The sequence below is a fragment of the Topomyia yanbarensis genome, chromosome 3 (assembly GCF_030247195.1).
Source record: "Topomyia yanbarensis strain Yona2022 chromosome 3, ASM3024719v1, whole genome shotgun sequence".
NCBI lineage: Eukaryota > Metazoa > Arthropoda > Insecta > Diptera > Culicidae > Topomyia > Topomyia yanbarensis.
The window spans coordinates 316,056,436-316,082,649 of NC_080672.1; the positions used below are offsets into that span (position 1 = coordinate 316,056,436).

General features: G+C 38.4%; 1 protein-coding gene across 5 annotated transcripts in view; it reads right to left on the bottom strand.

The window, feature by feature from the left end:
* The window catches only part of LOC131694128 (G-protein coupled receptor Mth2-like), a 175,535-nt gene that overhangs the window by 112,063 nt on the left and 37,258 nt on the right, over positions 1–26,214 (bottom strand). The window contains exon 1 of one of the 5 annotated variants that reach the window (XM_058982568.1): positions 11,666–11,781. The exons of 3 other annotated variants lie outside the window; for them this stretch is intronic. The gene's annotated coding sequence lies outside the window, so the exon portion shown is untranslated. Of the gene's footprint in view, positions 1–11,614; positions 11,782–26,214 lie in introns of those variants that run through there. One more of the 5 variants, XM_058982567.1, reaches the window with a different exon arrangement.

Genomic DNA, 26,214 nt, shown 5'->3' on the forward strand with positions numbered 1-26,214 from the left:
GATTTCGCTAGATTTTTAGAGCACTGTGCACTAGACTGCCCAGAAAAATGATGAATTTTTGAAAACTCCGGCCCACCCCTGAGTCGATTCCTAGTCCCACCAGGAGTACTTGTACCAAATTTGAAGCAAATCGGACAAGTCTAACTACCGGACCAACGTGCCTGAAGTTTATATTGGATTTTTCAACAATTTACATGAAGAAAACTCACTAGCTCGTATTTTCGCCGCTAGGGGACACTGTATACATCGTATTATCACTGTAAGTGAAAATAAGAAAGATATTTTAATTATCTACAACTTAGTCGAAGACTGCTAGTAAATCCGGCTATGTTAAAAGAAGTTATTAAACTTTTAACGAAGTGATGTCTGAGTCAGTTTTGCATGGGGCCTAGCAGTGCATGGTTGTGTATCAGTACTCGAGTCCCGCGAACTATATATTTTTGTGAAATAATGGTTAGATTTAGCCGAATAGTATGTTTACAAGAATTATAGTAAATAATACGAGTTATGTTTTGGTTAGAAAATTTTAGTTCCACCTGTGACCGCATAGAGGGCGCCACTACTAACTTTTCATAGAAGAGAGATAGAGTATCAAGATGTTCAGAAGAAATACTGAAAAATGCCTGTTCTATAACTTTGTAGAAGACACCAAATTTCTATCTCTCTCCGTTGAAAAGTTAGTGTTGGCGCCCTCTATGCGGTAACAGGTGTAACTAAAATTTTCTAATTAAAGCATGACTCGTAATATTTACTATAATTCTTCTGAACATATCATTGAGCTAAACCTAACGATTATTTCACAAAAATGTTTAGTTCGTGTGAATCGAGTACTGATACACAACTATGCGCTATTAGGCCCCATGCAAAACTGACTCAGACATCACTTCGTTAAAAGTTTAATAAATTCTTTTATCAAAGTCGGATTTACTTGCAATCTTCGACTAAGTTGTAGACAATTCAATTATCCTTCTTGTTTTCACTTACAGTGATAATACGATGCATACAGTGCCACCTAGCGGCGAAAATGCGTGCTGATGGGTTTTCTCCATGTAAATTATTGAAAATTCCCATACAAACTTCAGGCCCGTTGGTCCGGTAGTTAGACTTGTCCGATTTGCTTCAAATTTGGTGCAAGTACTCCTGGTGGGACTAGGAATCGACGCAGAGGTGGGCCGATAGGGGCCATTTTTTTCCTGTCACCCTACTGTGCACCCAGTGCATTAACGCAAGTGACGGAAGGTTATCGAAAAGTTTCGTGAAAATGAAAATTCCAGTAATGATGATGATTTTCCCAAACGGTTCGTTTTCGTGAGGTTTTTATTTGTTCTTTTGCATTAGGATTAGCGATAATAATTCAAATCAAGAATACTACTGGGAAGTCACCTTTAGAAAAAGTCGATGTCGAAGTAAAATTTGAAACTATGCACGCATGTACTTCAGAGATAGCGTGATATCAGGAGCTGCGATTTCATTTCAACGCTTTTTTTGTGAAAAGGGCGATACTTACAAATGTAAACATAGGGCTTTTTTCTTACATGCGAATGAGGGCTTTGAAACGCAACAAATTAACCTAAAAATTTGGATTCTACGATACTGCTTTCTTAAACTACAGCAAAAAGTATAACAGGCGAAACTGTATTTTTGTTTGTTTATTTAAAGTTTCGCCCTCCACGCTCCATGCAAACAAACAGGGCGATACTTTTTTTGCTAGCAGTTTAGAGGCGAAACTGTTATTTTCGTATTTTTTAGGATTATCAAACTGATACCAGCTGTAAATAGTAACAATGATCTCTATTGAAAAAAACCCGGACGAAATCGGTGGTGTAAAACGGTAGTTATTGTAAAAAAACGTAAGGGCGATACTTCAATGCTGATAGATGGGACCGAAAAAGTAAACAATCGCCAAAGGGGCGATACTATCATTTTGTCAATTTCAATAGCAAAAACAAATTTTAATTTAATAATTTCAAATACTTTATAAAGTTTTGGGTTTCGATCACTGAATCATGCAATCTAGGATGCAAAAAAATACAATAGTTCTTAAATAGAAAATAAAACCAAGTCTGGAAATATACACTGTTGATTTTCTTTGAATGGTATCACTGCTAGTATCGCCCTTTTCAAGAAAAAGCGTTGATTTCTTAGTTCTCAGTCGCGTTGGAAATTTGAGTAAAATATAAACTTCAAATCGATTCAAAAAAAAATGTTTTTTTTTTGTTTCAGTACAATATATAACCCTTTAGGAAAATTCAGTTTTCCCACCACAATATAGATATTTTATTAACAGAGCATTAACAATAATTCGTTGGTATGTCTATTTTAAGGGCCATTTTTTCGCTTTCCCATTGATTTGGTTTGAGATTTTTAGCACTGATGTTGTCCTATGCTGATTTGAGCGATTCTCTGAGTCCTGCCATTATCCCATGTAGTATGTGTTATCAAAAACATCGCGAAGCATCAAGTTCTAAATGCTCTCAAACGATATAATATCCGAAGAGTGATAAGAGTTATAAGAAATGTCTCATCACACTGTTAGGTGGATTAAACACGTTTTTTTGCTATAAATCAAAAATGGAAAAGGTAGTCGAAGACAGTCTAAATCGGTGGTTTTCAACCGGGGGTGAATTCACCCCCAAGGGTAAATTAGAGAATTGTAGGGGTGAATTATGCGGGACAAATTTTAACTTGTTATCCTTACGTTCCCGTCGGATATTTGTCTTTATATATCGTTTCAGTGCGTCATTCAAATACTTACTGAGAGTGCTCAGGAACAGGTTTCTGATTGTAAAATTATGGTTTTCATTCATTTGAAAATCATTTTTTTCTGACAGGCTAATGATGGTACAAAAATTTCAGAAAGAGGTACATCATTGGGATCAATATTCGGAAAGGGGTACGTTGAACGAAAAAGGTTGAAATCCACTGTTCTAAGAAAATAATTTCAGGTAAGTTTAATAGATTATCACCAAAATGCATTTGTAATGTGAAACGATTAGCCGGAAATATTTATACAGTGCAGTTTCCAAGCTCAATTTTTCAATAATCATGCAGACAAAAAGGGGAAAACTTTGCATAAAGCGAAATTAAGAAATATAAGATTTTAAAATTTAATGATATATAAACAAAAAGAAGCCATCACCTTTTCAATGAATATTAATAACAAAATATTGACAATAAAATGTGAAGCTGTTCATTTTTATGTAGACATTTTCTAATACTTTTATCATATTTGTTTATATGAATAGGTGGGAAATAATCGAACTCTTAAAAATTCATTATTAAAGGGGCGGCAAATTTTATTTTTGGCCCCGAGCGGCAAAACACCTCGCGCCGCCACTGGCTTGGCCAACACAAGCAACTTTCGATTCGAAAACCTGAAAATGTCACCATGGCCGGTACCACGGTAGCAGACATACGTGGTTGGTTTGAGAAGATTAAGAAGTACTTGAAAGCCGACAACTTAAACGATGTTTTTCTGGACCCATGGCGTTTATTGAACGGCCACGAAACAATGTTTCTTCTAGACCCGGTCACAAAATCTGTTGTTGCTTCCAAAGGAAATTGCAATGCATATTTAGTTCAGCAGGCGGACTCTAAGAAAAATGTTACTGTGCTATTCACATTTGATGCAGTTGGATACATGTTTCCTCCGGATGCCATCCTGCCCTATAAGCGATTGTCCAAACAACTTTTGGTGAGCTTTGATCCAGAGTGGGCTGTCGGGAAATCGGATAGAGGATGGATGGGTAGTGAAATTTTTTTTAAATACAAAACATATTGCATCCATCTCTAGTTCATCGTTATGTTACATTTCCAGTAATTTACTTTGTCGATGGACATTCTTCGCATACCGGATACGACGCATCGGAAATTTGTGCCGACCTTGGTATTATTCTTATTGCTCTGTACACTAATACCACACATAATGCAACCAGTGGACGTAGCAATTTTTAAACCATTGAAAAATAGTTGGAGCAAATGTGTTGACGAATGGAAAATGCGTAATAACGGTAGAATGTTTACAATTGAGGATTTTGGAAGTGTGTTAAAAGAAGCCATTAGTCGTGGTGTCTCACAACCCATCATGCGAGCCGGATTTCGCAAATGTGGATTGTTTCCCTACGATGCTAACCCTAATGTTTATCTTATGATTCAAGAGCCTAACGACCTGTTCAGGGTATCATCCACACAGTATGTGGAATCGTAGCACTATATGGGTAAAGTTCGTGTATAATTTTTATCTATAATGCTGTTGACTATTCTCGATGTCTTGCTACAAGTAACTATTCACCACACGTTCTCATTACAAGGTCTCCAACGGAAAACGGCGCCCGTTGAGTTGAGCCCTGAGGATGGTCAGTACTACTAAGATAAAATCAATCGTAGATATTTCGCGGAAATTTCAAACAATTTCGAAAAAGCGCTCCTTTACATCTACAAATCGATTCTCTTGAATTATGACGTAGATGACGTACAATGGGGTATGATTATGAATGATGGGAATGAGGATCCCTGCGTCAAAAGTTGAAAATACTCTGACAACATGCTCAACAATTGGCAAATTACCCTATCCGATACAAAACAGAGACTATATGTAGAAAATAAGATTTATGTCATTACCTATGCTAGGGCTTGGGATCTTTGGGATTTGCTTCTTGCCAAACCAACATGAAGAATGCGACAAAAGCCAGTTACTGTAGTCTGCATGTGTGCATTGTCTGAAGAACAGAAGAGTGGAATACCAAATGTGGGGTTGAAAGCTGCGATCCTGGTATATCCGGACATGTTCAGGATGGTGCTGCAAAAGTGTCCAAATGAAGCCAACTTCACCGAAATGTGAAAGGTACAAAAGTTTGTGTTGCTGCCGAAGCCAGGGAAGCCGCCGGGCGATCCGGCCTCGTGTAGGTCCATATGTCTGCTGCATACACTCGGAAAACACCTGGAAGAAATCATCCTTAACAGGCTGATGAAATGCACGGAGGATGAGCGCGGACTATCCAAGATGCAGTTCGAATCCCGGCAAAGGAGCATTGGCAGTGGATGTAATTCGGAAAGTGCTCGAGAGTGCTGAGAAGGCATCTGAACTGAAGCGAAAAGGAGATCAATACTAGACTGTAGTCACGATAGATGTGAAAAATACATTGCCAGCTGGAAAGCCATTTCTGCAGGGCTGCACAGAATGAGGGTTCCCTACTATCTATACCAGATCCTGAAGAAGCTACCTCCCCACCATAACTCTTCTCACTGCCAAAGTCAGGCGGCGACAGAGTTAGCTAACGGGGTAAACAGTGATAATAAATATCTCAAGCCTTGAGCGCAGTACACTGGACCTAAAAATAGATAACGATAGAGATTTGCCCCAATCGATGAGAGGGAGAGGTGACAACCTGCTTATAGGAGACATTGGGGGTCGATAGGTCAATTAGGAGGTATTGGAGGCTGTGGTTGTGATCACTATACTATTGGGAATATGTGATGACATCATCACAGTTTCTCGATGACGGAGTGGTTAACGCACCCAACTAGAGACTGGGAGATCGCAGGTTCGATTCCTGCTTGAGGACATATCTTTTCTCAGTGTTTCCAATAAAATGGTGTATTTTCACCGTTTTCTTTATTCTCACCGTTCCGGTTATTCTTTCTCTGTCTGTTTTCCAGTGGACACGTTCATAAAAAATGAGGTTCCTGCCTGAGGTGTTGTGTTGAAAACCAAACGGAACAGTGAAAAGCTGAATAGGACAATAAGGCTGAAGGCCGTACAAGTCACGAGTGCGTACAAAACAATATCGTCGGAGGCAGTATGCGATGTCACCGGGATGATCTCCATCTGCATCTTTCTAGCTGAAGACGTGGAATGCTACCAGCGGAAAAATGCACATAATGCAAGAAGACTGGTCCGAGCGGACTCGTTGACTAAGTGGCAGCAGGAGTGGGACGACGCGAAGAAAGAAAGGTCGACTTTCGACTCATCCCAAATGTGTCGACTTGGGTGCATAGGAGGCATGGATAGATAGTATTTCCATTTGACTCATTTTTGTCGGGGCACAAATGCTTCCAGAAGCACCTGCTTTGGTTTGGACATGCTTCGATACACTTTTTGGCCGGAATGCGTGTATGAATGTATGTCTGGTATGACAGTTGACATTATTGTCGAAGAGATGTGCCACAACGAGCACACCGGGTAGGCTGTCAACAGAGTTGTTATGCGTATATTCTCCGATCTGCAGAGGAAGTAGCGAAGGAACCAACAAAGTAGCGCCATTGGCTAGAAAGTTGCCGTAAAACCACAAATCAAGATTCGAGAGAAATTCCGCTGCCGAGGAACTCTCCGTCGGTGTAGACTAAGCCCACCGCAAGCGACTAGTTGACGTTGCACCGAGTTCGGGTCGTCGGGGCCCTAGTGAACCAGATGTCAGGGATAACTTCTCTCGTCAGGAATTCTCCGTCTGAGAAGGCTATCTCTATCGTCTGGGACTAGATCGAGTAGTTCGCGACCAAGTCAGTAGCTCAACGAATAAGTGGTGCTGAATGGTACGGTAGTTGCGGTGCTGAATAGCACAAGGGAGCCGAAGGGCACGGTAAATTAGACAACCTGATGTTTGCCGCCCAGATTGTCTTCATAGGGGAAGAGCAAGTCTCGATAGCCATGCAGAAATTGGCAGTTTTTGTGTATGGTCGAGAACTAGTGCTGCTGTAACCCTACTGAAGGAACTAACTACTAAGTAGTTGTGTAGAGTGGGCGCTATCCACATAAAAAAACCCTCCCTGGAATAATGCCGTAAGGTTCTAGGAAAGAGTAGTGGCTTCTAGCGGGTCGGGTGGCAGCAAGACCTGCGTGCCGCCGCGCCACGCCGCCGCCGCCGGTAAATTTCAACAAACGCCGACGCCGAAAGGTAGACTGGTAGACTCACGCCGACAATTCGCGAACTCGAAAAGCATTGACTCATAATTTTAACCACAAATCTATGAACATTATCTATGGTCCGAATATACGACGTTAACTGATTCATGATTTATCACATATTGATCTTTATTTGGTATTAGTGGTTGTGAATTAGATCACAAAATTAACTTGAAAAGTCTTAATATTTTCTCGAAAATCATTACACGACACTCGGAATATAATTCATGGATCCATTCTTGCTTCGTCAACTGGTTATGATTGCGAGCATATAAGTTACAACTCACCATTCGTGGAATGGTCCACAAATTTAAAAAAACAAAACACTTCCACTTTCAAGATATAGTTGATTCCTAATATGTTAGAAACGATTCACCAGTCGAGCTCGTGAAACTGTTCATGATATAGTTCATAAAGTAAAAAATCTTTCACATAATCTTAATATACTTACGCAAATAATTACAAGGAACGCTTTATTCATGGATTATTCGCTCTGCTCTTTGGTTTTGAAATTTCTATGTGAGCTATTGTGTACAACTGCTAGCAATCAGTCTCATAGGCGCGAGCATTTGATACAAGGAAACTACTAGGACCTGTAACCCTGTAATTATTTTGTTAAGATTCAGTGTAATTTTCGAAATTAAATGAAACTGCGCTGAGCACCAAAATTCATTACCTAGCCACAATTCATGTCCGTGAAATAATTAAGAAAACTATAAGACACGTGACTCTGTCTAAAAAATCCGAAGCTCAAGACTAAAATATCACGATAACGCGACGAGACTTTACGAAAATCGTTGCACATCCTAGGGGAAGATCACTCTAGAAATGTATAACAAATTTGCATCAAATTAGAAAAATGCATTTAATTTCCATTTTTGCATCAACTTTGCACTCCCTCGCAGAAAAGTATGTTTAACAAACGTCCTACGCTGATTCACTTTGTTCGCGCTTTGTTGAATGTAGGGCTAATTTTTTGTAGGGTTTAGACGTCTTACACGCAACGCAAAATATATTGCACGCAACGCAAAATACATTATGAATTTCTATTTTGATGGAAAGAAATGCATTTAATTTAGCTGATTTTTAAAAATGCATCACAAGTGATCTGCCCCTAGTGAACATCGTTCAATTCTTGATTGTTTAGTCAATAAAGTTAGTGTAAATCAATGTATCATCAAGTTATGAACTAGAATCATAAAAATATTAAACATATTCAGATACAACCACCTACTATACATTTGAGTATAATGGAATCTTTTTTTTGCGTGAACTAGTTTTGTAAAAACAGAAAAATAGTTTTCAATACAAGGTTTATTTATCATTGATTGAATCGTGATTTATTTTGAATTTTTTTTCGTGAAGAATAGTTGGGCAGAGTGATCTTGACTTTTCGCGACGTTGGTGCACTGATGTGGCGATGCAGAGGGTAAGATTTCTGGTTTCATAAATTATTCATCGTGTGATCTAGCTCCTCTCAGGAAAGATTTTCAGTGTCAGTTGCATCATCCCGGTACCACAGACAAATAGGACGTAACACGAGATGAATTTTCATCACTCGTAGGAAAAACGGTCGATTTAAATTACAAAAATGCGCCATATCAGCGAACGTGGCGTCAGTGAAAAGATTTTGACACAGAGTTAAACGCGTTACTTAGTTTCTGCACCCACCCGAAAACGTTACCGTCTTTTTAATCTCATGCAAACCAAAACAAACACAATGGGCTGGAAATGTTAAACTCATTCTTGTCGAAGTGCCCAAGGCGGTAGTTGTTCACAACCATTTCTTAAATGGATTAAAATTTATTGATCCCTGGAACTGTTGGAGAAATTGGCGGTGTGCAGGTGCAACGAAAACTAGAGATACGCTCAGACCATTTTCAATCAGACTTGTTTAGTGATCAGTTTCAACCCAACAGGAGCTAAAACATCAAGTCGTGGAATTATTATGAATGATAGTAACTATATATTTAGGTTTCGTCATGGTGTAGATCTGTATGATTCCAGCACGTCGAGCATACTTTGCATTCAAGATAGAAGCAAATCTTACGTTAAAAGAAAATGTAGTGCCATGGAATCGTATATGTTTTATCATCGCGGCGATTTTGTACTTACAAGAAGTAAAAGTAAACGCCAGCCTGCAAAATAAAGTAATCCCAGTAAAGTTCAGCCGGAATTGAACTGGAAATCTGGCTCTAGTTCCAGTTTGTACACGGGATCCAGTGGCACAACCAATTCTAACTAGAATCGGTTGTGTCACTGGAGCAGGAATACGAACTGGAACCAGCCAGAATTCCGGTTCATTTCCGACTGAGCTTAACTGGGATGTGTCTACCTTGAAAGGTGTCCTTACACGATCATTAAAAGAGACATTTCTGCGCAGTAATGCCATTAATAACGCCTCGTGTTAGAGTACCTGATATCTGCAAGATTCTAAAAGAGCGACGGTAAAAAAGACTAAATAGAAACAAAAATCAATTAAACGACAACAAGAATTAATTTCCTCAAACAAACTGTTTTACCGTTGCTTAATTTCCCAAATATAGAAAAATAAATAATTATTATGGGTCATTTAAATACAGTCGTTACTCTGCATTCTTCAAATTTGTCCATTGTAATCATTTTTTCATGCGAAGTCGTAGTATGCGACATCGACAATTTTTCTATTTCGTTCTTCAAATTTTACAACTGTAAAAATAGTACCTTTCATTTATTATCTTACATTTCGCAAGCAGGGTGGGCACTATTAGAGCTTCAGTTAAAACAAATATTTGATGTGATAGCGAGAATTACATTTTGTGCAATGTGTTCAACAGATGTTGCTAGTACATTGTGGGCGATGATTTTTTTAGAATTTTCTTCAAGCTGTAACGTCTGTTTGTATGTGCTGCGAAGTCTGTTACAAAAGAAACCGAAAATTTGGGAAAAGAATTGTACTGCCAAGACTTTTTTTAGTTACATAGGCGTCAAAATTCGTCACGCCGCCGGCCAAATATGTCGCTTACGCCGCCGCCGTTTAAAAATGCATCGGCGCACACCTCTAGTGGCAGCCCAAACCCGTTCCCTGGGTTTTTTGAAAGATTTTTCTGGTCTCTAAAAACACACACACTGTCCTAAATACTCGAGGCTTTAGTCGGTTGGTATACGAGACACGCCTCTCCGGGTCTCGGAAACAGTTTTCCAAGTTTGAGCAAATCCTTCTGCAAGAAAAGTAAAAATTAGAGGGCTGTGTCCCCAAAATCCCCTATTTTTAAAAAAATTTCTGTTCTGTGATGGAAATCATACATATTTTGCAGTTTTTCTAATGTGAAAAAATCTCAGAAATCGAACGGAACTACTTTTACCTTTGTCCGAATACGAGAAGTTGGGGTTATAGGGGCTTTTGTCATTCATATTAAATTCCATCATTTTCTCGTGCATATATCTCTATTATTCTTCATTCAATTTCAATAAACTGTACCTTGTTGAACTGGAAAATCCATAGGAACAAAATAAAAATAGATTCCTTACCAGCAAAATTCAGAAACAGAGGTTTGCACTTCAACTTCGTGTCTTCAGAACCGTGACACTTGATTAAGGCACCAGGCTGACATTATTTCAAAATTGAAAACACTACTTGTAAACACATCAGCCAACCTCTAACAACTGATGATGAGATATACTGATATACTATATACTGAAAATAAACCTTGTTTTCAAATAAGTAAGCATTGGTAGTAATATGCCAAATTTCTTCCTGAAGAGAAACATTGGTTTAAAACCGCTTTATGCTGGAAGAACACAAAACCTAACTATTCAAGAGGTTTGTGTTTCGACTTGGACTGTTCAGAACCATGACACTTGACTACGCCACCATAAAATGAATTTAAACAAATTTCGTTCTTAGAAAGAAAATTTATCATATTTGTTACGCATTGGCTGATGATCCCAAAATCTGAAAATCTTAAATTGCCTCTGAGCTCCAATCTGGTACGCTCCAAGTTGACATAGCCCGCAATATAGAAGAGTAGTGCTTGCTGAATGGCATGCAGATCAACGTCAATAAAGGTAAGGTGATAATTTGGGGGCGCTTGCCAATTCTCAGGCATTGCGAATTTACTCTTCAAACCTGTATCTTCGAGAGCATAGATTCTATCTGCGACTTGGGATCTAGTTATAAGTTAACGATTAGAAATATTTAAATTATTACACACATCACCTCTACGGTATATGCAAAAAATCGAATAAAAAAACTCATAAAACAAAAATAATGACATTATAACTTCTATAGGATGAGTGCACAACTGCAAATATCTTTGACGTTTTCTTTACACCAACATCTATAGTGAATCGATAAACGCGTAATTCATATTCAGGCTATAGTGAGATGTACCAATTGAACTCGTATTGGTACTGTTCTTAAACACGTAGTCCTAAATATGCCATTGGCATACGAAAGTTTCATCAACCGGTATACATATGATATGTACATATAATAAAATCACGAAGTTTGAAAACTCACACGAAATAATAATCAACTTCGGCTCACTATCTATAATCACTGTACAAGTTAGGTACAAAATCACGAGCACTGCTGCAACTACTTAATGAAGTGCAGTTCAAACAACACGTGCACCCGATAAAAAATCGTTCCACGAAATATAGCACAGAACATTATTTTTACCCCACGGACATCCTTGCTGAAATTGAAATCTATACTTAACATATCTTTACCTGTGGGGAAGCACAGTTATTTACCATTTACAGCCGACCAATGACACTAACCGTTAGCCACTAACCATAAAGATTCGATTCATCTTTCTGCGAAAGTCGCTTGATAAACAGCATATCTTATCGAACCGTCCTCGTATTGGGTGTCGATTTCTTTCAATACAATACGCGCTACGTCCGAGCCACCAGGCGATAAGAATATCACTGTCAAGCTTTGGCTTTGGTAGATTCACTTCGGTCGGTAGGTTTATTAATTTAGGTGGCGATACAACTCAAACAACCCGTGCACAGTGCCATACGAATTGGCGCCAAACGTCGTTAATCGAGCACAAAGAACTTGCCCCAGAGAGCGAAACGAGTTCTTCAGCCTATTTTTGGGAGATTCCTTGCGAGATCATCGAAATCCGGTTTTCGAAAAATTTAATTGTCGGCGAGGGTGGCAGTAGGGAACACGGGGTGATGAGCCTATTTTCGCCATGTTTCTATTATCACCTTACCCATTTGAAGCCGTTGGTTAGAGCAGCGTCTGACATCTTTTTTCATCGCATTGTGTCAAACGATAGTGCAACAATAGTGGCTCTCGATTCGAGTTTTCGTTGCGCTTAAATACGATTTCTTCGTTTTCAGGGCATTTGTGTTATTATCTTGGTTCGTAACAACGAAGCAAATCTGTTGATGTCAATTTGTATGTATTCCATTAATTGTATAGATTGAATTAATGAGGCACCCTCTTTAAAATGGTAAAAACAGAAACCTTACCCTATTGTTGGTTTGATCAGGTTGGAGCCAATGCAAATAAGTGTGTTCAACATTAGTTGGAGATCTGTGCTGTTAGTCACGACAAAAAATCGACAAACAAATTTTGAATTGCGCCGAACACAAATAGGTAAGATGATTCAGTTGGTGTACATGTTTTAGTATCAATTTGAATATCTTCAACACTCTTTATTTCCATGAAGTAAGATTATATCGTTTTCTTCAGTGCTGGAATCAATCTTTCGAATCTTCATGATGTCAAATCATCGTTTCAGTATTAAAGGAATTCCCAAAGGAGCTGAAAATCGGGTTGTGTTCGAAACTGAAGAATATACCGAGTTCGCTCACCCCATCGACATCTTGCGTGAACCCAACCCATTTCTTTTCAAACTTACCATGGCTGCGATCCAAAGTTTTCAAAAAAAAAATACGCCATAAGAAAAAGGCGACTGTTCAACCTCTGCTCCGCCAGACCCGTTTTAAGTCTTCACAAATATGTGCGACCCAATTGAGCAAACAAACAAACAAACAACTCTGGCGGCTACATAGGGTAGCTGATCCCTTGTTCATCTTATTGCATAGTGTTTTTTTTTGCCAAAGCGTGTGAAAAATTATTCACGCGAAAACGGTAAAGTGTACAGCAATGATGTCTTATGATAATCCAAAACATTTAGTTTGATGATATAGTTATAATAATGAATCCCCCTTGAAGTATTTGTTACAATTTTATTCAAAGTGTGCAATACAAGATAATGTATTCAGAAATGTCAAAAAACTTGTTTTTGTGAACATCTTTACTGAAGACCAAAAATTTCCTTTCATAGTACACTCGAAGTTATTGACTGTTGTTTGTGACACCTTAAAAGATTTTATTTAACATAACTTCTTAAATATTGCAGATAAAGCTTCAATATGTTCAAGAAAGTTGTTCGTCTTATCAAGATCTTTCCAGGAGAGATCATTGATCAATTCGCAAAAGTTTAAAAAGCAGTAACTTTTGAAAGGGCGGCCAGCTCTCATTGCAATTAGAAATGCTACATCAACACTATTAAATTCAATAGATTTCACTTGTCTCTCGTTGTCTCCAGTAGAGTTTTAGATGATTTGTAAAAACTATCATTTTTCAAAAATAGTCAAATGTCATCGAAAATGGCCGACATAAGGAAAATTATGCGTTAATAAAAATTTTGCATTTTGACGATTGAAATAACTTCGTAGAATCTATAAAACCCGTAGGAATGATAATCGAATAGATACAGTAATACCACGCTATAAAGCAACCTCGACATAACGTAACTCGATTTAATACTACGTTCACACTACAGAGTTAAAACACGTTATAATAATTAGCAACAAGAAAAACATCATCAAGATAGCGTTACAGATAAGCTGCACCAGCATGGTCTTTCAGCAACTTTAAACAACTTTTTACCAAACTTGTTGTCGGAAAAGCACATGCATTTTTCGCATGGCGACTTATCGACATCACGATTTAGTTACACGGGCCTTCCTTAGGGCTCATGTCTAAGCCCCCTGTTATACAATTTCTATGTCAACGACATTGATGAATGTCTTGACAATTCCTGCACGTTAAGGCAACTTGCAGACGATGGCGTGGTGTTTGTTACGGGATCCAAAGCTGTCGATCTACAAGGACCATTACAGAATACCTTGGACAATTTGTCTGCTTGGGCTATTAAGCTAGGTATCGAATCCTATACGGAGAAAACTGAGCTAGTTGTATTTTCTAGGAAGCGTGAACCAGCACAACTACAGCTTCTATTAATGGGTCAAACTATCGCTCAGGTCTTCACAGTAAAATATCTAGGGGTCTGGTTCGACTCGAAAGGTACTGGGGGATGCCATATACGGTCTCTGAAACAGAAATGCCAGCAAAGGATCAACTTTCTTCGTACAATAACCGGAACATGGTGGGGTGCCCACCCAGGAGACCTAATTAGGTTGTATCAAACAACGATACTGTCGGTAATGGAATACGGATGCTTCTGCTTTCGCTCCGCCGCGAATATAGAATTCAGTATCGTTGTTTGCGTATCGCCTTAGGATGCATGCAGTCAACCCATACGATGAGTCTCGAAGTGCTGTCGGGCGTTCTCCCGTTGAAAAATCGATTTTGGGAACTCTCATATCGATTGCTCATTCGATGCGATATCTTGAACCAGGTGGTGATTGAAAATTTCGAAAGGCTTGTTGAGCTCAATTCTCAGACCCGTTTCATATCCCTGTACTTTGACTACATGGCGCAGAATATTAACCCTTCTTTTTACAATCCCAATCGTGTGCATTTCATAAATACTACTGAATCTACTGTTTTCTTCGACACATCCATGAAAGACGAGATTAGTGGAATTCCGGACCACATACGCCCACAAATGGTTCCAAACATTTTTTATAATAAATTCCGAGAAGTCGACTGTTCTAAGATGTTTTATACTGACGGATCAAACCTCGAAGGGTCCACTGGCTTCGGTATTTTCAATCAAAAGTTCACCGCCTCCTATAAACTCAGTGACCCCGCTTCAGTTTACGCCGCAGAACTAACTGCTATTCAGTATACCCTTGGAGTCATTGACACATTACCCGCAGACCATTACTTCATCGTTTCGGATAATCTGAGTTCTATTGACGCTATTCTCTCGATGAAACATGGAAAGCACTCCTCGTATTTTTTGGGGAAAATACGGGAGCTATAGAGTGCTTTATCTGACAAATCTTTCCAGATTACCTTGGTATGGGTCCCTTCTCATTGCTCCATTCCGGGCAATGAGAAGGCGGACTCCTTAGCTAAGGCGGGTGCCCTAGAAGGTGACGTTTTTGAAGGACCAATTTGCTTCCACGAATTTTTCAGTATTACTCATCAGAGAACTCTCGAAAGTTGGCAAACCTCGTGGAGCAATGGGGAGCTAGGAAGGTGGCTACATTCGATAGTCCCTAAGGTATCGACGAAACCTTGGTTCAAGGTGATGGATGTGGGTCGTGACTTCATTCGTGTGATGTCCCGACTCATGGCAAACCATTACACGCTGGATGCACATCTCCGGCGTATTGGGCTCGTGGAGAGTGGTATCTGCGCTTGTGGCGACAGCTATCACGATATTGAGCACATTGTTTGAGCGTGCACCGAGTACAGTTCCGCCAGATCTCGGCTTATGGACACCCTCCGGGCCCGAGGAAGACCATCCAACGTCCCGGTTCGAGATGTGCTGGCAAGTCGCGATGTCCTCTATATGTCCCTTATATACACCTTCATAAAAACCATCAATATAAAAATTTAACTGCCCCTTTTTATTTCCTATCATTCTCAGAAACGCTCTCTTCCACCTGTACCATATACCCACGAAGGCTTGATGGGACTCCAAGGCGACACAAAAAATCTCTGTCGAATGAGCCAACAAACACGGGACCTACAGTACGAACATCACACGCGCAACTCTAACTCTTTCCGATCTGCATCTGAGGCCTCCCTGTACATAATTCTTCTTGATGAAGGCCATCCGAGTCTACATCCTAAGCCGTTGATCTCCCAGTGCCTGAAACTGGCTTTATTGCTCATTGGTGCGCCCGCAGTTGGAATTTGCAAACGTCGTTTGGTGCCCGTATCAAGCTACGTGGAGCCTTAGGATCGAAGCAGTCCAGCGTAAATTCATACGATATGCGTTACGTGAATTGCCGTGGAACGATCCATTAAACCTGCCACCGTACGAGGGCCGTTGTCGTCTTTTAGGACTTAATACTTTAACACGCCGGAGACATGCAGCGCAAGCTACCTTCGTGTCAATGATTTCTGCTGGCTGAATATGATGATCCGGAGCTACTAGCGCAAATCAACCTCTACGCGCCTACCCGTTATCTTCGCCCTCGAGCCCTGCTGCATTCTGAAATGCGCAGCACTAACTACGCTACCAATAGTCCAATTTTAGCAATGAGTCGTCGCTTCAACGAGTTTGCTGAAATTTTTTACTTCGTCATGAACTCTTCGCAGTTTCGTCGTCGTGTATTGTCACTATTTTAATTATGTTTAGTTTACCTTAGTTTAGTATAGTTCATTAAGACAAATTGTCAGTTGGACTTTTTTATACAAATACAAATATAATCTCATTGAAAATGCCCAACTTTACTACCACAAAAAATAACTAATTAATCTCCCCGAATCTTTACAAAATTAAATCAAGCTCTCTAGTTATTCCTAGTTTTGAGATAGTTAAAAAAATTGTCCCCCTTAGTTAAAACTTATTTGCTTCAATAATCTTCCTGCTAAAAATGTCAAACCATATTGCCATAAAAACTAAATGACTTACGAAAATTATATTACCCCCTTCCCGATCAAAAACACATAACAGAAATATTTCAAGACTATATCTCGAGCTGTTACTTGTTATAATTTTCTGTTATTTTAACTACTAACGAGACCAGATTTATAACACAGCTTATTACGAAAATTGCATTCTGTTATAATCTTGTTATTGCATTCTGATCGGGTTGTGTATAGCTATAAATTCTCCTTAGTATAATTTAAAAAAATCAATACGTAATCCCCTAGTTTTAAGTAATTTGAAATGTAAAACAAACCAAGATTGGCACCTTTAAGCTAACGCAAGGCAGGTTTGCGTAAACAAATTAAACAAAAAAAAAACACGTGGAGTTATTTATTTCAAAAATATTTTGAAACAGAGCCTATTATAAATCCGGCTAGTTAGTTGTTAAAATAACAAAAAATAAAACAAAAACCTGGCTAATGATAACAAAATTGTAACAAAATTTGATATGATTTTATCAAAGTTTAAACTAAATGAGATATTTTTTTCCAAAATATTCGTATATACGTCCTCTGTAAGAGAACTGTATTAGATATAATCATCAAATGACAGTGACCTAGTAACAATCGATCAATTCAAAAATTGATGGTTTCATAATAGATAATGTTATAATATTGATAGTATAGAATACTGTCCGCAATCCACTTTCAATTCAGTTATCTAAATATAACTCCAGTTGTTATAAATATTAACCATAGTTATAATAGTGTTATTATTTTGTTATGCTCTTCTGATCGGGTACACATTTGTAGAGGGACCAGGAGAAGCGCAGCCAGAATAAATCTTCCAGATAAGCCCAGACTGGTTATAATCGTCAAACAGTAAATGAACAGCGGAGTTGTGTGATATCAAGCGCTGTATCGACATGCGCTTGAATAACCTTATCATTATCAACAAAGCTTGAAGGAAGGATACACAACAGCTACACATATAGTAGCATCTTGAATGCAAATATTTACCCACAGTTGCTCAATACCGTTGTTGTTAATTGTGTTTCGGTTGGATACCGTAGTAAGAACACCACCACCACGTGTTTTTCCATTACTTGATGGGTCATGATCATTGCGGTAGATGGTGTAGCTTGGTCCTAACAGCTGAATCGAGTTGATTTGGTCGTTCAACCATGTTTCAGTTCAAACAATCACATCATATTCAACATCTGTGGCAGCAACGAACAGCTCATCGATTTTCGTACGAAGTCCTCTCGCGTTCTGGTAATATATTCGAAGTTGATCTCACATTTTGTCATCTGCTGACAGCATACGTGTATGTTGAGCGCGATTGATAGTAACTGTAGTTTCCACCTGGAGATGGGAGGAGATGGATTTGATTGCCGAGACACGTTTATGTCGAAAGTTGAATCAACCTGGTTAAAAATTCTTTGTAGATAGGAATGGCTCCATGCATACGATAATTAGTAATGTTATTGAGTAATGCTCGTGGTTCGACGTTTATGGTAAGTTGTTCCAAAATAGCTGGCCTCCCAAGTAACAATTGAAGTTTTATAGCATGCTACAAGTGCAATCTAAGTTTTATGAGTGGATATAAAACTACCATTAAACCTCCATTGTTACTAGGGTTCTGCAAGGTAGTAGCAGAGTGTCAGCGATGAACGATGAAGTCTTGCTGTATTCCTTCGAACATCCAGGAACCCCAGTTGAAGCAGTCGAAACCGGTTTTCATAGCTAGGTAGTCGGACAGGATCTCTCCATGGCAATCCACGGAACACGAAACGAAAAAAGCAACTCTGAACGGACTCTATTCTCTCAACGCCGTTATTGTAGTTTGGGCTCCACACTTCAAGGCAATATTTTAGGATTGATCACGATAAAGAGCAGTAGAGCGATTAGAGACAATAGATATCCGTCAAATTTTTGGCTATCCTGAAGATGCATCCCAGTGCTCCAGGCGCTTTACTAACTGCATAGGGACGTGTTGTTTACACGTAAGTTGAGAATCCAGAATCACTCCCAGATCTTTAACGTGACTATCGCGTTCAATGTCTGTTTCTAGTAGACGGTAGTTAAAATAAATCGAATCCTTCTTCCGTGAAAATGATTCTTCGGGTTCACACACATGCGGTTCGGGTTACACAAATCAGCAAAGAAGTTGCTGTTGGAGAAATCTGAAATCTTCAATTGAGCGAATTGGGCGAAAATTTTTGAGATCATCTGGGAAGGACAATCGTTGAGTCTTCAGAACTAAATGTACATTATTGAAGTATTGCGGAAACATAAACGGTCCCAAGCGGCTTCCTTGAGGTATTCCTGACGAAGAAGTTTAGTGAAATTGCGGCTTAGCAAACCTATGCCTTTCTATCTGATATTTGAAATCAAGGAGGAGACGCCGTTAAAAAGTGAGTGGTGCTATTTTAGATTGTGCAAAGAACCGTATATCGTTTGATCAGCACGGATTCGTGCCAGGTAGATCAGTTACAGCAAATGTGTTGGCTTTCACGCCCAAGTGTGTTGCTAGCATGGAGAAGCAGCATTTGATAAAATCAATCAAAGGATACTTTTATATAATCTGTCTTGTCTTGGCATTTTTTTACAATTGGTATCTTAGTTACATTCATATCTTTTCGGAAGAGTTCTACGAGTAAAATTAGATAACAGCATATCGTCATAATTCTCAAATAAGACTGGTCTTCCACAAGGGAGTAACTTGGGGCCATTGCTTTTCGTACTATTTTTCTACGATTTCGCATTGCTGCTGGGGGTCAGCTACAAACTAGTTTATGCTGACGACGTGAAAAATTATAGATTAGGCTATTTGATGACTTTAGAACTTTAATTTTAGGATGTTATCGGCTGAATCAATCATAAAAATAATCGAAAATGACGTGTTGTCTCTTTATCAGACAGTTTCGGTGACTTTGTTTCACCTTAACTTTCACGTCATTTTCGATTATTTTTATGACTTATTTAGCCGATAACATCCCAAAATTTGTAGGTTAGTGTGGCAAAATGCCGAGTGATTATATTTCACTGTATTGTATGTCCGGTGCTTTTCTGTTATAGGTTTAACAGTACTATTCTGACAAGAGTCAAACTGGTGTGTGGTTATTTCAACGGCAACACATCAGTCGAGGTTTATTTCCAAGTTTGCTAAGGACTTCAAAGATCCGCATTGTCTGGAGGCACTGTACTGTTCCCTCGTCCGCCATTTGCGCCGAAAATGCATCAGTGATCTGGTTTCCGCATCCTGAAATGTGGTGCATTGGAATCGACCGAGTGCAGAAACGCTTTGTGCGTATAGCACTAAGAAATAGACTTTTCTACGGCTCGTGTACGTACACGTCACATGACACAAATACTACATCACGAACTGGTGGAACATAATAAAAAAAGACGGCAAAAGCAAACGGGATTGTCTTCAACCAGGAAACTGCATTAGGGTTCGTGAGGCCGGTCGACAAGAACTCAATGGCATGATCCTGTCACCATATCCGAATAAATGTCAATTTCTGGGAATCGAGAGGCTGCAACGTCGCCGAAAAACACAGCAAGCACTGGTAATCGCAAAACTAATTAACGATGAGATGGATGCTCCTGAGTTTCGATCGAAAGTAAATATTCGGATTCCAAACATAACATTACCCAATTTTTCAAGTTTAACGAGCCGTCCAGGTGCTTCGTTGATTTATTCAATGTAATGTTTTACTTATAAGACATATTGTGATTTATAACTATTTGAACAAATTGTCTGTCCTGTCCATTTAGACGCCAAAGTTCGATTGGCATAATTTTGTGAAATAAATAAAATAACAAAAATATTACAACGTGCCAGTTTTGTAATCAACTGGAAAATTATGGAAATCCATGGGTTGAAGCTGCTAAAAAAACCACTCGTCGTAAAACATCAAAAATGAGATAATGATAGCACTGGATAAAGAATTTCTTCAGCTACATTCGACTTTTGCCAGATATTAAATAAGTAACAATAAACAATTATGGCAAAAATAAATTTCCAATAAAACGTAAAGGATGCTGCGAGTCAAACTTTAAACTTGTTTTTCTCGAAATCGATATATTGTCATTCAGTTCGGTCTGACTTAACACCGACCAAATAGTCTTAGACAAAACCTGTTTTAAAACAACGAATAACTGTTGTGTTTTGAATCCGGAAATCAATTTCCATTATCAAAGCGAAATAACGATTGCGCCTAGTGCCTCCAAACCAACAACCAGCAAGCAAACCCATGACCCGTGGCAAGCTGACTGGCCTTCAAGTTGCAATAGAAAACGTACAATACAAAGATACACCGTCAAGAAAAGAAATTTCAACAGTTAGCAGCACACTGTGTCAACAAAACCGATTGATAGTCATTTATTCTAGTGCTAATTTTTAATTATAATATGTATATTATAAATACTCAACAGATCCACAGCTTTGCTAACGCATTAAACCGTGTCAAAATAACTGACCAAAAAAAGTTATTTCGCTGTTTGGTTTACTTTCTTGAAGTTGAATCCTCAAAAAATAAGATGAATAGAGTCGTATAGATGAAATAGGGATCTACTACCCTACTCGGATACGCCTCATCATGACTGCTTTACATAATATCCGAGATAAGTGATTTTTTTACAAATGGTGTGGAGGCATGGGTTTTGCCTAATACGCCGTTTTTGCATGTCGTTAATATTGAAATTGACCAGAGCAGGTCAGTCGCGAGCCTTTTTAGAGTTTCAGCAGAGCAGCATAGTAGGCTAGCGATCGAAACATCGCCTACGTGAGTAGGATAGTAGATACCATACTGTATTGAGGATTATCGATGATGTCGTGTCGGTGGCATCAGGGTGCTTATTAGTTTTATTCGGGTATATAAATAATGTATTTGTCAAATAAGACTATCTTCCGCTTCCAAATACGTGGGGTGGTGGCACTTCTGCTAAAACTGTATTGTAGTCATAATTTCAAGCAACTGTTTGAGCGCCTTAGAGAAATTGTAGTCTTTCTTGATAGTAGTGTCACTAGTACATTGTCTAATTGGAGACAGATATTTCGTCAACGGATGCTTGTTGGCCATACAATAAAACTTTCAATAACATTCATTTCTTTGTGAAATATTTAGTACAGCGTATTACCGGCTTAAGTCATCTTGTTTTATGGTCCAATGTATGTATATATACTGTTGTAAATACTTATGTTTCAAATGAACGTTCGAAAATAAAAGTTACAAAGATAGAATATGCTTCGTAAACCCCGTTTCAAATATATTAGAATATAAAAATCGTAAATAAACTTCAAGCGTAAAAATTCTTCAGCATAAGAATCTCTTAAAAAATGTTCACCAGCAAAACAAGGTAAGAATGAGCCTCCAGTATAAAAACTGGTTAAAAATAAAAAAATGGTTCGCAGGAGCGTCCGTATATCGTGATGTTCAAGATTAAAAGTCGGCTAAAAAACTACTTTGTAAGAATCGGACATATTTTCTTTCGGTTTTTATACTGATGTTTTTTTATCCGACGCTTACATAGGAAAGTTCCAGTCCGATTTTTAAGCTTGAAGTTAATATCCGGTGTTTATATTCTAATATATTTGAAGCGGGTTTGTCCTTGCGACTTTTAGTTTTGGTTGCCCAAATATTAAATTAGAATCAATCTTCACAATAAAAAGTTATGATAAGGGTCTATGCCCAGCCAAAAAAGTTCAGACGTATGTTATGAAAATATTGGTGAAGTAAAATCTTCCTACTACCTCCCGTTACGAAGCTTGATAACTCATTTCGACACACCCATTGCCTTTATGCCACCATACCAACGGGGATCGTTTGACGCTAGGAAAACTACTGCAAAAAATAATAATTCCGCCAATATATGTAGTCAATATTTTCAGGTACATAAGCCATCAACATCACGAGTTTGGCAAACAAAAGAATTTAAAAGTTACCACCAGGTAATCCCTGAGGAACTGGTTTTCACATATAGTTGGAAATTTTATTATTATTTAATTCCTTAATGGGTTTCACGTGTTGTTTTCTGTGCAAATATATCCCAGATTTTATTGAACCATTAAGGTGCTTATAAACATTATATAAGGTGATATACAAATAAAGATCTATAATATGTAATTGTTTTATAAATGATCAATTATCATCATTAACGCTTTTTAGGAACAAATTTGTTTTTAATGTGCAATAAGCGGCGGTTGGTCCCTTTGATTATGTATTCAAAACTGCAGATAAACATAGGTGATGGAAAATAACCATCCTGAGTCATCTAGCCAAACATTCGTGACGACTGGAAATTACGAACAATACCGGATGATCCACCCATATCGTCGGGCAGACTTCTCCAGAAACAAACAAGCTGCATCCGAACCAATTCGAGTTTCACAATAAGCACCACCGGTGAGTGGATTTAGTTCGCAGCAGATACACAAGGGCATCCACTTGCGGGGTGATTTTTCCACCTAGCGCAGAAGATAATCATTCCTGACTTTCGTATAAACATCGTTAGCTCAAATTACAATTGCGCTGTTTGTGGAAGTATCGAACCGAACTATGTATAACGAAATTTGGGAATGAATTGGTCGATGTGAATTGGTCGGTGTGAAGTCAGACCGGACTAAGTCGCAAAACATCAAAAAATGAGATAATGGTAGCACTTGATAAGGAATTTCTCTAACTACATTCGACTTTTGCCAGATTTGAAATATGTAACAATAAGAAAGAATTATGGCGAAAATTAATTTCTAATTATAATCTAAAGGGTGCTGCGATTCAAACTTTAAACTCGTTTTTCTCGAAACCAATAAATTGTCACTTAGTCCGGTCTGACCTAACACCGACCAATTAGCTCTTGCGTAATTGTAAATTTTAAATCTTAAAATCAACAACAGCGTGGTTTGAATCCTGTAATTGGATGTGTGCAAGTCACAGGTCAATTACGGACCTACCCAATTGAAGCTTCACCGAACGCGTAGGCGCATACACAGCAACATGATTAAAATTCGTCTATAGTACTATAGCAAATTATGAATGATTATACGTAAGTGCAAAACAAGCGTGAACGAAGCGATTACGAAACACAACCCGTCAGTGCCAAGCTTCCAGCTGATCGGATCATTGATTAGACAATTATTCAGCATTCTCACCACTGAATGAATAAATTTACTGGATCGAATTTTATGCCTGTACACGAGCTCGGTGGTTGCAAGGTGTGCAAATACACCGTATATTATTTACCCGTTATTTTGAATGGTTATTATTCTACGAAAACATCTATTTTTGCGTGCGAAAATCAGATCATGAAAACGTCAGCAAAATAAACTGAACATTTGTTGTGTCTTGAACGAAAGTAGCAAATTAGCACGATAATTAAACAATTTTTAAAAGATGCTGCAATTATGAATAAAATATATGGCACAGGTCTTCCAATACAACAAAATATATCGAAATCCAACTCGTCGAATGGATTGGAGAATGATTGTATCACACCACATCATCAAGTTTTCAACGAAAAAAATGTATAATAACTTGCATATGACACCAAGCTTCCAGGCAGCTAATTGTCCAACCATTCCGCGTTCGTCTTTGATTTCTGAAACTCGTTCTCCGGTGCTAGACTCGAAAATGTCGACAACAGAAAAACAAAAAAAGTATCCATTCATTGACAGCAGAATTAATGTGCTATTATACAGCGGGACGGGAGCACATTTTTCGAGATTTACACTCAAATCATTTGTTATGCGGTTTACATGTGGTAGTATGCGAAAGCTCTACACTATCCCACACTGTTTTTAATCGAATAGAATATGCAAAGTGCGTTTTCGCGTAAAGAAAGACGTTGATATATGATGACAGGTCCGAGATTAGGCCGGGGAATAAAAACAACACACTCAAAAGTAGCTCGTTCATGGATGATATATTAAATATCTTACCCTATAGCGTAGCTTCGAACTCGTTACCCAGTTCAGCGCCAGGGGCGATGTGTGGAATGCTTGTGAACGTCTATTTGTAGAGATTACCAAGCACTAAAACTTCGCACCAGTTCTTCAAACAGTTTTAAAGTTATGATGCGAGGTTCAAATGTCACGTCACGTTGAGATTTTAATCACTACAGCTGTGCTTCTTTTTTTAATTTGAGGTTTTTCTTTATTTAGATGACGAGTGACGAACATCTTTAGCTGATTTGTGTTGTGTTGTTGTCATTCCGCACAAAGAAGACCGAGCAATCACTGAAATTTAACGTTTTACCTAAGGTCTGCAAGGTAAACGGCGAAATGATCAAATTTAAACATGATAAGGGGCATTTAGTGTTTTTATAAATAGACAAACTGTATTTCATGCTGGAGCTCAGTGACTGGAAAAAAATCATATGATTTGGCTTCCAAGGTCACCATTACGAAATGTCGAGCTTTACTTTTCACACATTCCATTAGATTTTTTGATATGGTTTTAATTTTGTATTGATTCTAACTATTTACTTTTTATAGTTTGAATTTTCTTGAGGTTCCGCGGAACAATTGCCCAGTATTTGTCAAATGGGCGAAGCTCCAGCTAGTTTGGAGAGTTTTTGTCATTTGATACGACTTGCACGTTGTTTGAGGCATACTATTCCCGAGCGGTTTATCCGCAGTGACAGGCAGCTACATTTGGCAAAAACAGCACGGAACAATGGTATTTTTGTCATACGGCAACAAGCGTTTTTGCAAACATTCCGTGACATAAACGTCTTAACTGACAGCGCCAGTTGTCACGAAAAATTCGCTTTTCAGCCCATATCACATGTGCAAATCGCCTGCCAAGCCAAGTATTGTTTTCGGAAACTTTCACAACTTTTTTTAGCTTAATCTTTTCTTGAATCTTTCCTTTTCCGGCAGCCATTTATGCTCATGGCAAGGGAGTTACTTGAAATCCGCCTCTACGAAAGTTTCATCGTCCACTATAATGCAATCAAATTACCACCAACAGTCACCAATGTTGTGTACAACTTACACGCTCTTGTTTTAACCGTCATTTGTTGTTTTTTTTTTTTTTTATTTCGATTGATAGTCAACAGTGGCGTAGCCCACGGAATTTCAGTGGTTAAACACCCCTCCAAACTTAAATTATGTTGCTTGAAGAAAATTATCCATTATTATCCAAAGAAATTGGAGGCAATTTAAAAATGACTTAATAATCGAAAGAGGTGAAAGTAAATAATGAGAGCCTCTCTTTCTTATCTATTCATTTATCAATGTTTCAACACATCAACAACCTACGATTTTACCCATGAGGAGAACTTTTGGAAAATTCCTGAAATTTGTAGCTGATTGTTTAGTCCCATAGTTGTAAACTCAAGGTCAAGGTCAAATAAAATTCATGCGTTAAAATACTCACATAGAAACTGATCTCGAAATGATAAACTACACAAAACCCTTAGATTTCAAATTGTGTCAACTCATCTTTGAAATCTTGATAAGCGACAATTTTTTCAATGGGAGGTTAAGTTTAAATAGATTGATTTTTTTTCGAGAGTTGTCCTACTGAAGCTGTACAGCTAGGTTCTCGGAAGGGCTCCCCGT